Source organism: Lithobates pipiens, unplaced genomic scaffold (genome assembly GCF_037356315.1).
Source record: "Lithobates pipiens isolate NorthernLeopardFrog02 unplaced genomic scaffold, aLitPip1_a1.2 Scaffold_18, whole genome shotgun sequence".
NCBI classification, from domain to species: Eukaryota; Metazoa; Chordata; class Amphibia; order Anura; family Ranidae; genus Lithobates; species Lithobates pipiens.
Genome location: NW_027507758.1, coordinates 259,790,434 through 259,802,685, shown reverse-complemented (window position 1 = coordinate 259,802,685; position 12,252 = coordinate 259,790,434). Strand labels below are relative to the sequence as shown.

The 12,252-nt window shown below is 49.2% G+C and overlaps 1 long non-coding RNA gene across 1 annotated transcript in view; it reads right to left on the bottom strand.

Moving 5' to 3' along the window:
* Positions 1–9,289: 9,289 nt before the first annotated feature.
* LOC143987817 (uncharacterized) overlaps positions 9,290–12,252 on the bottom strand; it is a 51,864-nt gene continuing 48,901 nt past the window's right edge. The window contains exon 3 of the long non-coding RNA XR_013276708.1: positions 9,290–9,624. This is a non-coding gene — a long non-coding RNA (uncharacterized LOC143987817). The remainder of the gene's footprint in view (positions 9,625–12,252) is intronic.

Here is a 12,252-nt window from a genome sequence, read left to right as displayed (position 1 = left end):
ATGTAGCCTGATTATATTTACAGTTCCAGACACACCCAATAAATGTGGCATTTTCAGCTATACTTGATCTCTTTTCATGTTTGTTTGTGTTTAACCACTTAAGGACCGCCCTGGCGCCCCACATACATATGCTGCGGCAAGACAGCCCTTAAGCACAAAATCACATACCTGTACATGACTTCTTCCATCGGCTCTGGGGAGCCCACCTCCGGAGCCACACTCTCGCTGTGATTGGACACCTCAGGAGCCAATCAGTGCTTTCGGCAGCCGCGATGGACACTGGCGATCATTTGCTGGAGAGACAGAATGGCAGTTTGCCTATGTAAACAAGGCACTGTCATACAAGAAGAGAGAGATGAGTGATTCTTGCTAATCAGGAACACAGAGGTCTCTCTTCCCCGAGTCAGTCCATCCCTCACACAGTAAGAAAGCACACCCAGGGAACACATTTAACCCTTTGATCACCCCTGATGTTAACCCCTTCACTGCCAGCACCATTAGTACAGTGACAGTGCATATTTTTAGCACTGATCACTGTATTTGTGTCTCTGGTCCTCAATAAGTGACACTTAGTGTCAGATTTGTCCACTACAATCCTGCTAAAAATCACTGATTGTCGCCTTTACTAGTAAAACCAATAAAAAAATAAATAAAAAGTCCATACATCTATCTCATAGTTTGTAGATGCTATAAGGCCGCGTACACACGCGCGGACTGTTCGCCCAACTTTGTCCGTCCAACAGTTTCGGCAAACAGTCCGCTCAAACTTAGCATGGACGGACATGGCCACACACGACGGACGAACAGTTTGCTGAAACCGTGCGCGATGACGTGAACGGCACGTACGACGGGACGGAAAATACGACGTCCTATACACTGCATTATAACTTTCGGCGTGAAAATCCTTTCTGAGCATGCGCGCAACTTTGTTTGACGAACAAGCCTACACACGAGCGGACTGTTCGCTGAAACAAGGTTTCAGCGGACAGTTTTACGGAATTTCCGAAAAACCTTGTCCGTCCAACTGTCCGCTGAAACTGTCCGCTGAAAGCCCACACACGAGCGGACTGTCCGCCCAAACACTGTTCAGCGGACAAAGTTGGGCGAACAGTCCGCGCGTGTGTACGCGGCCTAACTTTTGCGTAAACCAGTCAATATACACCGCTTGGGATTTTTTTTCCCCAAAAAAGATGTAGCTGAATACATATACTGATGAAGACATTAGATTTGTTAAATATTTTTATTGGAAATTTTTTATAACAGAAAGTAAAAAAATATTGTTTTTTTTTTTTTTTTTAATTGTTGCTCTTTTTTTGTTTATAGCACAAAAAATAAAAACCACAGAGGTGACTAAATACTACCAAAAGAAAGCTCTATTTGTGGGGAAAAAAGGACATCAATATTATTTGGATACAGCGTCGCAAAACCGCACAATTGTCAGTTAAAATAATGCAGTGCCGTATCGCAAAAAATGGCCTTGTCAGGAAGGAGGTAAAACCTTTCGGGGATGAAGTGGTTAAGATTCTTGCTTGAGTAAGCGGAAAAATAAGGTGTTTTGAGCTAAACTGGATGTTTCAGCACTGTCATTTGTTTGTTTCCAATGTAGCAGGCAGGGACAAACAGTTACAATGTAGACAGCTATCAGAAGATAACAAGGAAAGCCAGGAAAACATTGGCTATTATCAAGGACATTCTTTCTCATCCCTGGCTACAGTAGCCACTGTGCAGCCCAATAATCCTGTGTTTGATATGTGACAGCTGTACATCCACATATCCAGCCCAACACAAATGCGTGCAACAAACACAATGGTGGGCAATTGTAAAATACTTTCCTTTGTTACTACTTAAAGCGGAACTAAACTACATCTGAGCACCACAAAACTGAAAACGCTATTTAATAAATTTTTATTATTCAAAGCAAAGCACCCATCCATCCATGTCTCCAAGCTTTATTTGGCTAATGCCGCGTACACACGAGCGGACTTTTCAACATCCAAAGTCCGACGGAATGATTCCGTCAGACTATTCGATCGTGTGTGGGCTGCAACGGACTTTTGATTCGCAAAAGTCTGACGGACTTTAGAAAATGAAACATGCTTCAAATTTTTCCGACGGAACTCCGCTGGACCCGGTCCCTCCAAAAAATTCGCTCGTGTGTATGCTATTCCGACGGACTAAAACCGACGCTAGGGCAGCTATTGGCTACTGGCTATGAACTTCCTTATTCGAGTCCAGTCGTACGTCATCACGTTCGAATCCGTCGGAGTTTGGTGTGATTGTGTGTGGCCAAGTCCGCTCAGTCGAAAAGTCCGTCAGAACTCTGTCGGAACTCCGGCAGAACTCCGGCAGAACTCCTTCGGAAGTCTGTCGGACATAAGTTCTCTCGTGTGTACGGGGCTTAAGAAGTCATTTGAAAAAACACCTCATATAATTCCTGGCTGCTGGGATATATGACATACATTTCCTAGCCCTAGAAACCAGGAAGTAACTGAAGAAATATTAACAACAGTATAAAGCAGTGATTATCAAACCTGCTGTTCTGTGTGAGATTTGCAGGTGTGCCCTGGGAGTTTTGAAAAATATTAAAAAGTTCTGAACATATTGAAAGGTTTCATGGTAAATCAATGTCGCAAGCGTTAAAAAAGTAAAATAAAAACATAAACATATTAAAAATTGCTGAACATATTGAAAAGTTTAATGGTAAATCAATGTCACAAGAGTTAAAAAAGTGAAATAAAAACACAATCTCTGTCAGTCTGTCATTCATTGGTTCCTTTCCTAACGCGAGACTTGTGCAAGATCTTGGGAGAACTCGATCGCTCTATTTATATTATAATAATAGAGACCGTTCCATTCCAACTTTGATGCTTATAAAGTTTGTTCATTGTTTAGTGATGGAGAAATACTTAATCAAGTCTGGAACGCTGAAATAAAAACTGTCAAATGAAAAGCAAGGAAGCAAGTGAAAGCGTAAAGAGGATTACAATTGCTTCAATCTGAGTTGCTCTTGAAGGCAGGCACATCCTTCATATTTAAAATGAAATATATATGTAAAAATAAGTTCTTCACCACAAAAATTGTTAAATCTTTTGAGGTGTGCTGTGAAAATTTTTAGATCTTTTTAGTGCGCCGCAAGACAAAAAAGTTTGAGAAAGACTGGTGTAGTGGCCATAACCCCTTGCAGGGCGGCCTTGACTTAATGGGCTAACCGGTTACCTTCTCCTGGCCTGCTCCTCCGCATCTAGGGGTTCCCAGGGTTGATACCCAACGACTTGCAGACCGACACAGATAAAGTCCTTTCAAAAGGTTTTATTTTGCAGTAGAACTTTCACAAAACACAGTCTCTTTGGGAACAGAGGGCACGGGTGAAGAACTCAGGTACCTTGAACTGCAGGTTTAACAAAGTCTCTATTTCCACCCAGAGAGTAGCCACTCGCAGCTGGGTACTTCAAGGCTAAACAGACCTCTAGCCAGAGGTCAGGGCAGTCAGCACGTTGACTCAAACTTGAACAATCAACTGAAGATAAACAGGAACCTTTTTCCAACTGCACCTGGAACGTTTCCCGCTTCCTTTGAGGTACTGGAAAAGTGTGGACTCGTCAATGTCCTTCCCAACTCAGTAACCAGGCACTTCTCAGGATGCCACTTGTCGGCCCTCCTCTAAAGAGACCTCCCCCGGTCACTTGCATGAGCTGTGGTGCCCCTCCAAGCTGAGAGCACACCCGGACACTCTGAATCCTCCCTCAGTTACAGCGCCTCGGACCGGCAGGTTCCGAGACTTGGGAACAGACGGATCCCTACTCCAGACCAGTTGGGTCTAACAGGGGCCACTGACAGGAACATGCTGCGGGATGTAAAACACCCCATGACCGGGACCCTTCGCGGGGCTACCCCGGTCCTGGAACCAGAACAGAACACACGGGTCTCTCGAACAACCTCGGAATCCCGAACACGTGACCGACACCTGCTTAAGTACCCCCTCCCAGACTCCTCAACGGGTCCGGCACTCCCGCTGATTGGCTCCAAGAGGGCCATACCCAAACATCCAACTAAGCCTGGTTCTCGCCTGTAATGTGCACCTCACCGCTCACATGACCAGGCAGAACATCAATCATGGCCTGGCCAGACTGGTGTTAAGTCTTACCTACACAATTAACCCTCAGTACTGTAAGGTCCTGAGGCAAAAACTTAATTTACAAAGCCTGTGACATTTGGTTCCAAATGTCATCCGCTACACTGGTATAAAACAAATAAATATGATATACTTCCTTATCCATTTACTAATGCTAACAGCATAAGGATTAAAATAGTTAAGCCTCTTACACACGATTGGAATTTCCGCCAACAAAACCGTTACATTTTGTCTGAAGGGCGTTGGCTCAAACTTGTCTTGTATACACACGGCCACACAAATGTTGGCCAACAATTACGAACGTAGTGGTCCCAAATGTCATCCGCTACACTGGTATAAAACAAATAAATATGATATACTTCCTTATCCATTTACTAATGCTAACAGCATAAGGATTAAAATAGTTAAGCCTCTTACACATGATTGGAATTTCCGCCAACAAAACCGTTAAATTTTGTCTGAAGGGCGTTGGCTCAAACTTGTCTTGTATACACACGGCCACACAAATGTTGGCCAACAATTACGAACGTAGTGACGTATTAGACCTACTACGAGCCAATAAAAAGGAAGTTCACTAGTCATGCAACACCCTTTGGGCTCCTTCTGCCAATCTTTTGTTAGTAGAAGTTTGGTGAGTGTTGATTCGGGCTTTTCACCCTCGTGCTTGTCAGTTCGTTTCTGTTTTTCAGGTTGTGCTTGTCGGTTTGTTTCTGTTTTTCAGTGCGTGCTTGTCAGTTCATTTCTGTTTTTAAGTGCGTTCTTTTTGGTTTGCTTCTGATTTTCAGTGTGTGCTTGTCAGGTCGTGTCTGATTTTCAGGTCATGCTTGTCAGGTCCTTTCTGATTTTCAGTGCGTTCTTGTCAGGCCGTTTCTGAATGGCCGTTCGTCTACTAGCCATGTGGCGTTCTTGTCGGCGAGATCGTGCTATTGTTGGGATTTGAGTTATTGCTTTGACCCAAGTCCAGTCCAGGAACGGGGGAGGAGGAGTTCTTGGACCAAGAATTGGTTGCTTAATCATGACCAATTCTGTCATATGCCTTTACTGCGGGAGCTCCTGGAGAATAATCCTGATAATTTCAGGAATTATCTCCGGATGACGGACTTCTGCTTTCACTGTCTATTGGCTTTGCTGACCCCCTATATTACTGAGCAGGACACATGTATGGGCAAGCCATTACTCCTGAAAAAAGGCTCGTCGCCACCTTGCGGTACTTGGCGACAGGGAGAAGTCTCCAGGACAGGCCCAGACTGGCCATAGGGCAGACCAGACACTTGCCCGCTGGGCCGGGGGCCGCCAGGCTGCATGTGCTTGTGGGGCTTAAGGCAGCTGAGCTGCCCCTTGTGTCCCCGCGACTCACCCAGCCTCTCCGTGGCCAGCTGGCTGGCTGACTGGCCGGCCGGCCACCATTTCAGTTCTGCCAGGCCAGGGGGGCGGAGACTACAGGTCACGTTACCTGTGACCATGAAAAGGGAGGGAATTTACACAAGACATGGCCGCCGGACAGAAGGGAAAGTGAGTGAGGCTCCCCTTGCCTGGATAGGAGGAGCAGCTGCATACACAGGGGAATAATCTATCTCTTTATTTTTCTCCTACAGCCTCTGAATGCCTGATTTTCATTCTCTCTCTCCAGTGGGCATTCAGAGGCTGTAGGAGAAAAATAAAGAGATGGATTCTTCTACTGTGTATGCAGCTGCTTTTTCTATCCAGTTTCTTTCTACTCCCCCTAGTGTTCTCAGGCTCCCACCATGCTCTCAGATGCCCCCGTGCTCTCAGGCTCCCCCACTGCTCTCCAGCCCCCCCAGTGATCTTCAACTCCCCCCAGTGCTCTGCAGCCCCTGTACACTCTGACCCCCCCCAGAGCTCTCCAGCCCCTCCCAGTGCTCATCCGACCCACTGTACTCTCCGCCACTGTGCACTCCATCCCCCCTCAGTGCTCTCAGGCCCCCCTTAGCTCATCAGCCCCCCTGTACTCTTCGTACCCCCTAGTGCTCTCCAGCCCCTCCATGCTTTCCAGACCCTCCCAGTGCTCTCAGGCCCCCCAGTGCTCTCCAACCCCTCCCAGTGCTCTCCAACCCCTCCCAGTGCTCTCCAGCCCATCCCAATGCTTATCAGCCCCTGTACTCTTCAGCCCCCTCAATGCTCTCCAGCCCCCCATGCTTTCCAGCCCCTCCCAGGGCTGGCAGGCCCCCTTGTGCTCATCAGTCCCTGTACTCTCTGGTCCCCCTAGTGCTCTCAGGCCCCCCTGTGCTCATAAGCCCCTGTACTCTCTGACCCCCCTAGTGCTCTCCAGCCCCTCCCAGTTCTCTCAGCCCCCTCCTGTGCTCATCAGCCCTGTATTCTCTGGCCCCCTAGTGCTCTCCAGCCCCTCCCAGTGCTCATCAGCCTCCCTGTACTCTCCGGCCCCCCAGTGCTCTCCCCCCTGTACTCTCAGGCCTCCCAGTACTCTCCAACCCCTCCCAGTGCTCTCCAGCCCCTCCCAGTTCTCTCAGGCCCCCCTGTGCTCATCAGCCCCTGTACTCTTTGGCCCCCCTATTGCTCTTCAGCCCCCCAGTGCTCTCCAACCCCTTCCAGTGCTCTCCAGCCCCTCCCAGTTCTCTCAGGCCCCCCTGTGCTCATCAGCCCCTGTACTCTTTGGCCCCCCTATTGCTCTCCAGCCCCTTCCAGTGCTCATCAGCCCCTGTATTCTTTGCCGCCCCCCAGTGCTCTCCAGCCCCCCATGCTTTCCAGCCCCTTCCAGTGCTCTCAGGCTCTATTTATATTATAATAATAGAGACCATTCCATTCCAACTTTGATGCTTATAACGTTTGTTCATTGTTTAGCGATGGAGAAATATTTAATCAAGTCTGGAACTCTGAAAGAGAAACTGTTAAATGAAAAGCAAGGAAGCAAGCGAAAGCACAAAGAGGATTACAATTTCTTCAATCTGAGTTGCTCTTGAAAGCAGGCACATCCTTCACATTAAATTTAAAATGAAATATATATGTAAAAATAAGTACCGTAAGCTCTTTGCCACAAAAATTGTAAAATCTTTTCAGGTGTGCTGTGAAAACTTTTAGATCTTTTTAGTGCGCCGCAAGACAAAAAAGTTTGAGAAACACTGGTATAAAACAAATAAATATGATATACTTCCCTATCCATTTACTAATGCTAACAGCATAAGGATTAAAATAGTAAAGCCTCATACACACAATCAGATTTTCCACCAACAAAACCATGGAATTTTGTCCAAAGGGAGTTGGCTCAAATTTGTCTTGCATAAACAATTGTTGGCCAACAATTACGAACATAGTGACGTACTAGACCTACTACAAGTCGATAAAAAGGAAGTTCGCTAGTCATGCACCACCCTTTGTGCTCCTTCTTCTAATCTTGTGGTTGTGCTTGTCAGGTCCTTTCTGATTTTCAGTGCGTTCTTGTCAGTTAGTTTCGAAAAGGCCATTCATCTTCTAGCCATGTGGCGTTCTTGTCAGAGAGATTGTGCTTTTGTTGGGCTTCTAGTTATTGCTTTGACTCAAGTCCAGTCCAGGAAAAGGGGGTGGAGGAGTTTTTGGACCAAGAATTGGTTGTATAATCGTGACCAATTCTGTCATATGCCTTTGCTGCGGGAGCTGCAGGAGAATAATCCTGAGGATTTCAGGAATTATCTCCGGATGACGGACCCCTGCTTTTACCGTCTATTGGCTTTGCTGGCCCCCTATATTACTAAGCAGGCAAAAGGCATGTGGCAAGACATCAATCCCGAACAAAGGCTCATCGCCACCTTGCGGTACTTGGCAATGGGGAGAAGTCTCCAGGACAGGCCCGGGCTGGCCATAGGGCACATCAAGCACTTGCTGGGAGCCCCCGGGCTGCATGTGCTTGTGGGGCTCAAGGCAGCTGAGCTGCTCCTTGAGTCCCCGCTGCTCACCCACCCTCTCTGCGGCCAGCTGGCTGGCTGGCTGCCCGGCCAGCTGCCATTTCCTTTCTGCCATCGGGCCAGGGGGTGGATACTACAGGTCATGTTACCTGGGACCATGAAGAGGGAGGGGATTTGCACGAGACGCGGCTGCAGGACAGGATGGAAAGTGAGTGCGGCTCCCCATGCCTGCACCTGGATAGGTGGAGGAGCAGCTGCATACACAGTAGAAGAATCCATCTCTTTATTTTTCTCCTACAACCTCTGAATGCCTGCTTCTCATTATCTCTCTCCCGTGGGTATTCAGAGGCTGGGGATGGGGAGCACTGGGGGGGCAGAGAGTACAGGGGAGGCCACTGAGTACAGGGGCTGATGAGCACAGGGGGGCTGGAGAGCACTGGGGGGGGGGGGCAAAGAGTACAGGCTGGCTGATGAGCTAAGGGGGGCCTGAGAGCACTGAGGAGAGCTGGAGAGCACAGGGGTGGAGAAGACAGGGGCTGGAGAGCACTGGGGGGAGTTGGAGATCACTGGGGGGGGGCTGGGGAGCAGTGGGGGAGCCTGAGAGCACAGGGGGCATCTGAGAGCATGGTGGGAGCCTGAGAGCACTAGGGGGCAGTGGAAAGAAGCTGGATAGGAGAAGCAGCTGCATACACAGTAGAAGAATCCATCTCTTTATTTTTCTCCTACAACCTCTGAATGCCTGATTCTCATTATCTCTCTCTCGTGGGTATTCAGAGGCTGTAGGAAAAAAATAAAGAGATGGATTCTTCTACTGTGTATGCAGCTGATTCTCCTATCCAGCTTCTTTCTACTGCCCCTAGTGCTCTCAGGCTCCCACCATGCTCTCAGATGCCACCGTGCTCTCAGGCTCCCCCACTGCTCCCCAGCCCCCCCCAGTGATCTTCAACTTCTCCCAGTGCTCTCCAGCTCATGTACACTCCGGCCCCCTCAGGGCTCTCCAGCCCCTCCCAGTGCTCATCAGCCCCGCTGTACTCTCCACTCCTGTACTCTCCAGCCCCCCTTAGTGCTCTCAGACCCCCCTTAGCTCATCAGCCCCCTGTACTCTTTGGCCCTCCCAGTGCTCTCCAGCCCCTCCATGCTTTCCAGCCCCTCCTATGCTTTCCAGCCCCCCCCCCCCGTGCTCATGAGCCACCTGTACTCTCTGGCCCCCTAGTTCTCTCCAGCCCCTCCCAGTGCTCATCAGCCTCCCTATACTCTACAACCCCTCTGTCAAAAACCATAAATCAGACTGAGACAGAAGTACAATTAAATCACACTTGTTTATTTAATAAAAATAAAAAGGTAAATAGAAAAAGCGTAGTCGAAGCATAGCCAGAGTCCAGTAACCGGATCGAGTAGTCAGCCAGGCCAGAGTTCAATAACCAGATCGGGTAATCAGCCAAGCCAGAAGTCAGGGATCCAAGTAGAGCACAGTAAGTAGGATAAGGAGCCAGAAGGGATGTCAGCAAGCCAGTCTTTAAACAGAACCGCAGGAGATGGTTTCTTGTGATGTGACCAAGGTGAAGGCAGAGGTGAAGTGAGCTGGACAGCTTTAAGTAGGCAGGTCAGACGAGCATGATCAGGAACAGCTGGTAACTGTGGAGAGAGATGAGAGCTGGTAATTAGCCAACAGCTGAGCAGCCAGCCCAGAGAAGGTAGCCAGCCCTGACACCCTCCCAGTGCTCTCCAGCCCATCCCACTGCTCATCAGCCCCTGTACTCTTCAGCCCCCTCAATGCTTTCCAGCCCCTCCCAGTGCTGTCAGGCCCCCCTGTGCTCATCAGCCCCTGTACTCTCTGGCTCCCCTAGTGCTCTCCAGCCCCTGCCAGTGCTCTCAGGCCCTCCCTGTGCTCATCAGCCCCTGTAGTCTCTGGCTCCTCCCAGTGCTCATCAGCCCCCCTGTACTCTTGGGCCCCCCAGTACACTCCAACCCCTCCCAGTGCTCATCAGCCCCCTGTACTCTCCGGCCCCCAGTGGTCTCCAACTCCTCCCAGTGCACTCCAGCCCCTTCCAGTGCTCATCAGCCCCTGTATTCTCCCCCCCCCCCATTGCTCTTCAGCCCCCATGCTTTCCAGCTCCTCCCAGTGCTCTCAGGCTCTATTTATATTATAATAATAGAGACTGCTCCATTCCAACTTTGATGCTTATAAAGTTTGTTCATTGTTTAGCGATGGAGAAATACTTCATCAAGTCTGGAACTCTGAAAGAGAAACTGTTAAATGAAATGCAAGGAAGCAAGCGAAAGCACAAAGAGGATTACAATTGCTTCAATCTGAGTTGCTCTTGAAAACAGGTACATGCTTCACATTAAATTAAAAATTAAATATATATATGTCGCAAGACAAAAAAGTTTGAGAAACACTGGTATAAAACAAATAAATATGATATACTTCCCTATCTATTTACTAATGCTAGCATCATAAGGATTAAAATAGTTAAGCCTTGTACACATAATCGGATTTTCTGCCAACAAAACCGTGGAATTGTGTCTGAAGGGCGTTGGCTCAAACTTGTCTTGCATACACATGGTCACACAAATGTTGGCCAACAATTATGAATGTAGTACCGTACTAGACGTACTATGAATCGATTAAAAGGAAGTTCGCTAGTCATGCGTCACCCTTTGTGCTCCTTCTGCTAATCTTGTGTTAGTAGAAGTTTGGTGAGCGTTGATTCGCATTTCAGCCTTGTGCTTGTCAGTTCGTTTCTGTTTTTCAGAGCGTACTTTTTGGTTCACTTCTGATTTTCAGTGCGTGCTTGTCAGGTCGTTTCTGATTTTCAGGTCGTGTTTGTCAGGTCCTTTATGATTTTCAGTACATTCTTGTCAGTTCGTTTCTGAACGGCGTTCGTCTACTAGCCACGTGGCGTTCTTGTCAGGGAGATCATGCTTTTGTTGGGCTTGGAGTTATTGCTTTGACCCAAGTCCAGTCCAGGAACAGGAGGAGGAGAAGTTTTTGTACCAAGAATCGTTTGCTTAATCGTGACCAATTCTGTCATATGCCTTTGCTGCGAGAGCTCAAGGAGAATAATCCTGATTATTTCAGGAATTATCTCCGGGTGACGGACCCCTGCTTTCACCATCTATTGGCTTAGCCGACCCCCTATATTACTAAGTAGGACACATGCATGCAGCAAGCCATCACTCCCGAACAAAGACTCGTCGCCACCTTGCGGTACTTGGCGACGGGGAGAAATCTCCAGGACAGGCCCAAACTGGCCATAGGGCACACTGGCCACTTGCCTGGTGGGCCGGGGGCCACCAGGCTGCATGTGCTTGTGGGGCTCAAGGCAGCTGAGCTGCTCCTTGAGTCCCCGCCGCTCACCCAGCCTTCTGCAGCCACCATTTCAGCTCTGCCGTCGGGCCAGGGGGCGGAGACTACAGGTCATGTTACCTGTGACCATGAAGAGGGAGGGAATTTACACGAGATGCGGCTGCTGGACAGAAGGAAAAGTCAGCCTCTGAATGCCTGCCTCCCATTCTCTCTCTCCCGTGGGCATTCTGAGGCTATAGGAGAAAAATAAAGAGATGGATTCTTCTACTGTGTATGCAGCTGATTCTCCTATCCAGCTTCTTTTTACTGCCCCCCAGTGCCCCCCCATGCTCTCAGGCTCCCCCATTGCTCCCCAGCCCCCCCTCCCCCCAGTGATCTCCAACTCCCCCAGTGCTCTCCAGCCCCTGTCTTCTCCACCCCTGTGCTCTCCAGCCCCCCTCAGTGCTCTCAGGCCCCCCTTAGCTCATCAGCCCCCCTGTACTCTTCGGCCCCCCAGTGATCTCCAGTCCCTCTATGCTTTCCAGCCCCTCCCAGTGCTCTCAGCCCCCTGTGCTCATCAGCCCCTTTACTCAGTGGCCTCCCCTGTACTCTCTGCCCCTCCAGTGCTCTCCAGCCCCTCCCAGTGCTCATCAGCCCCCCTGTACTCTCCACCCCCCCCAGTGCTCCCTAACCGCTCCCAGTGTTTGTGAGCCCCTGTACTCTCTGCCCCCCCCCCCAGTGTTCTCCAGCCCCTGTCAGTGCTTATCAGCCCTTGTACTCTTCGGCCCCCCCAGTTCTCTCCTGCCCACCATGGTTTTCAGCCCCTCCCAGTGCTCTCAGGCCCCCCTGTGCTCATCAGCCCCTGTACACTCTGGCCCCCTAGTGCTCTCCAGCCCTTCTCAGTGCTCATCAGACCCCAATACACACTTAGCTTATACCATACACACCTAGCCTAGTAAATTAACAATGTATTT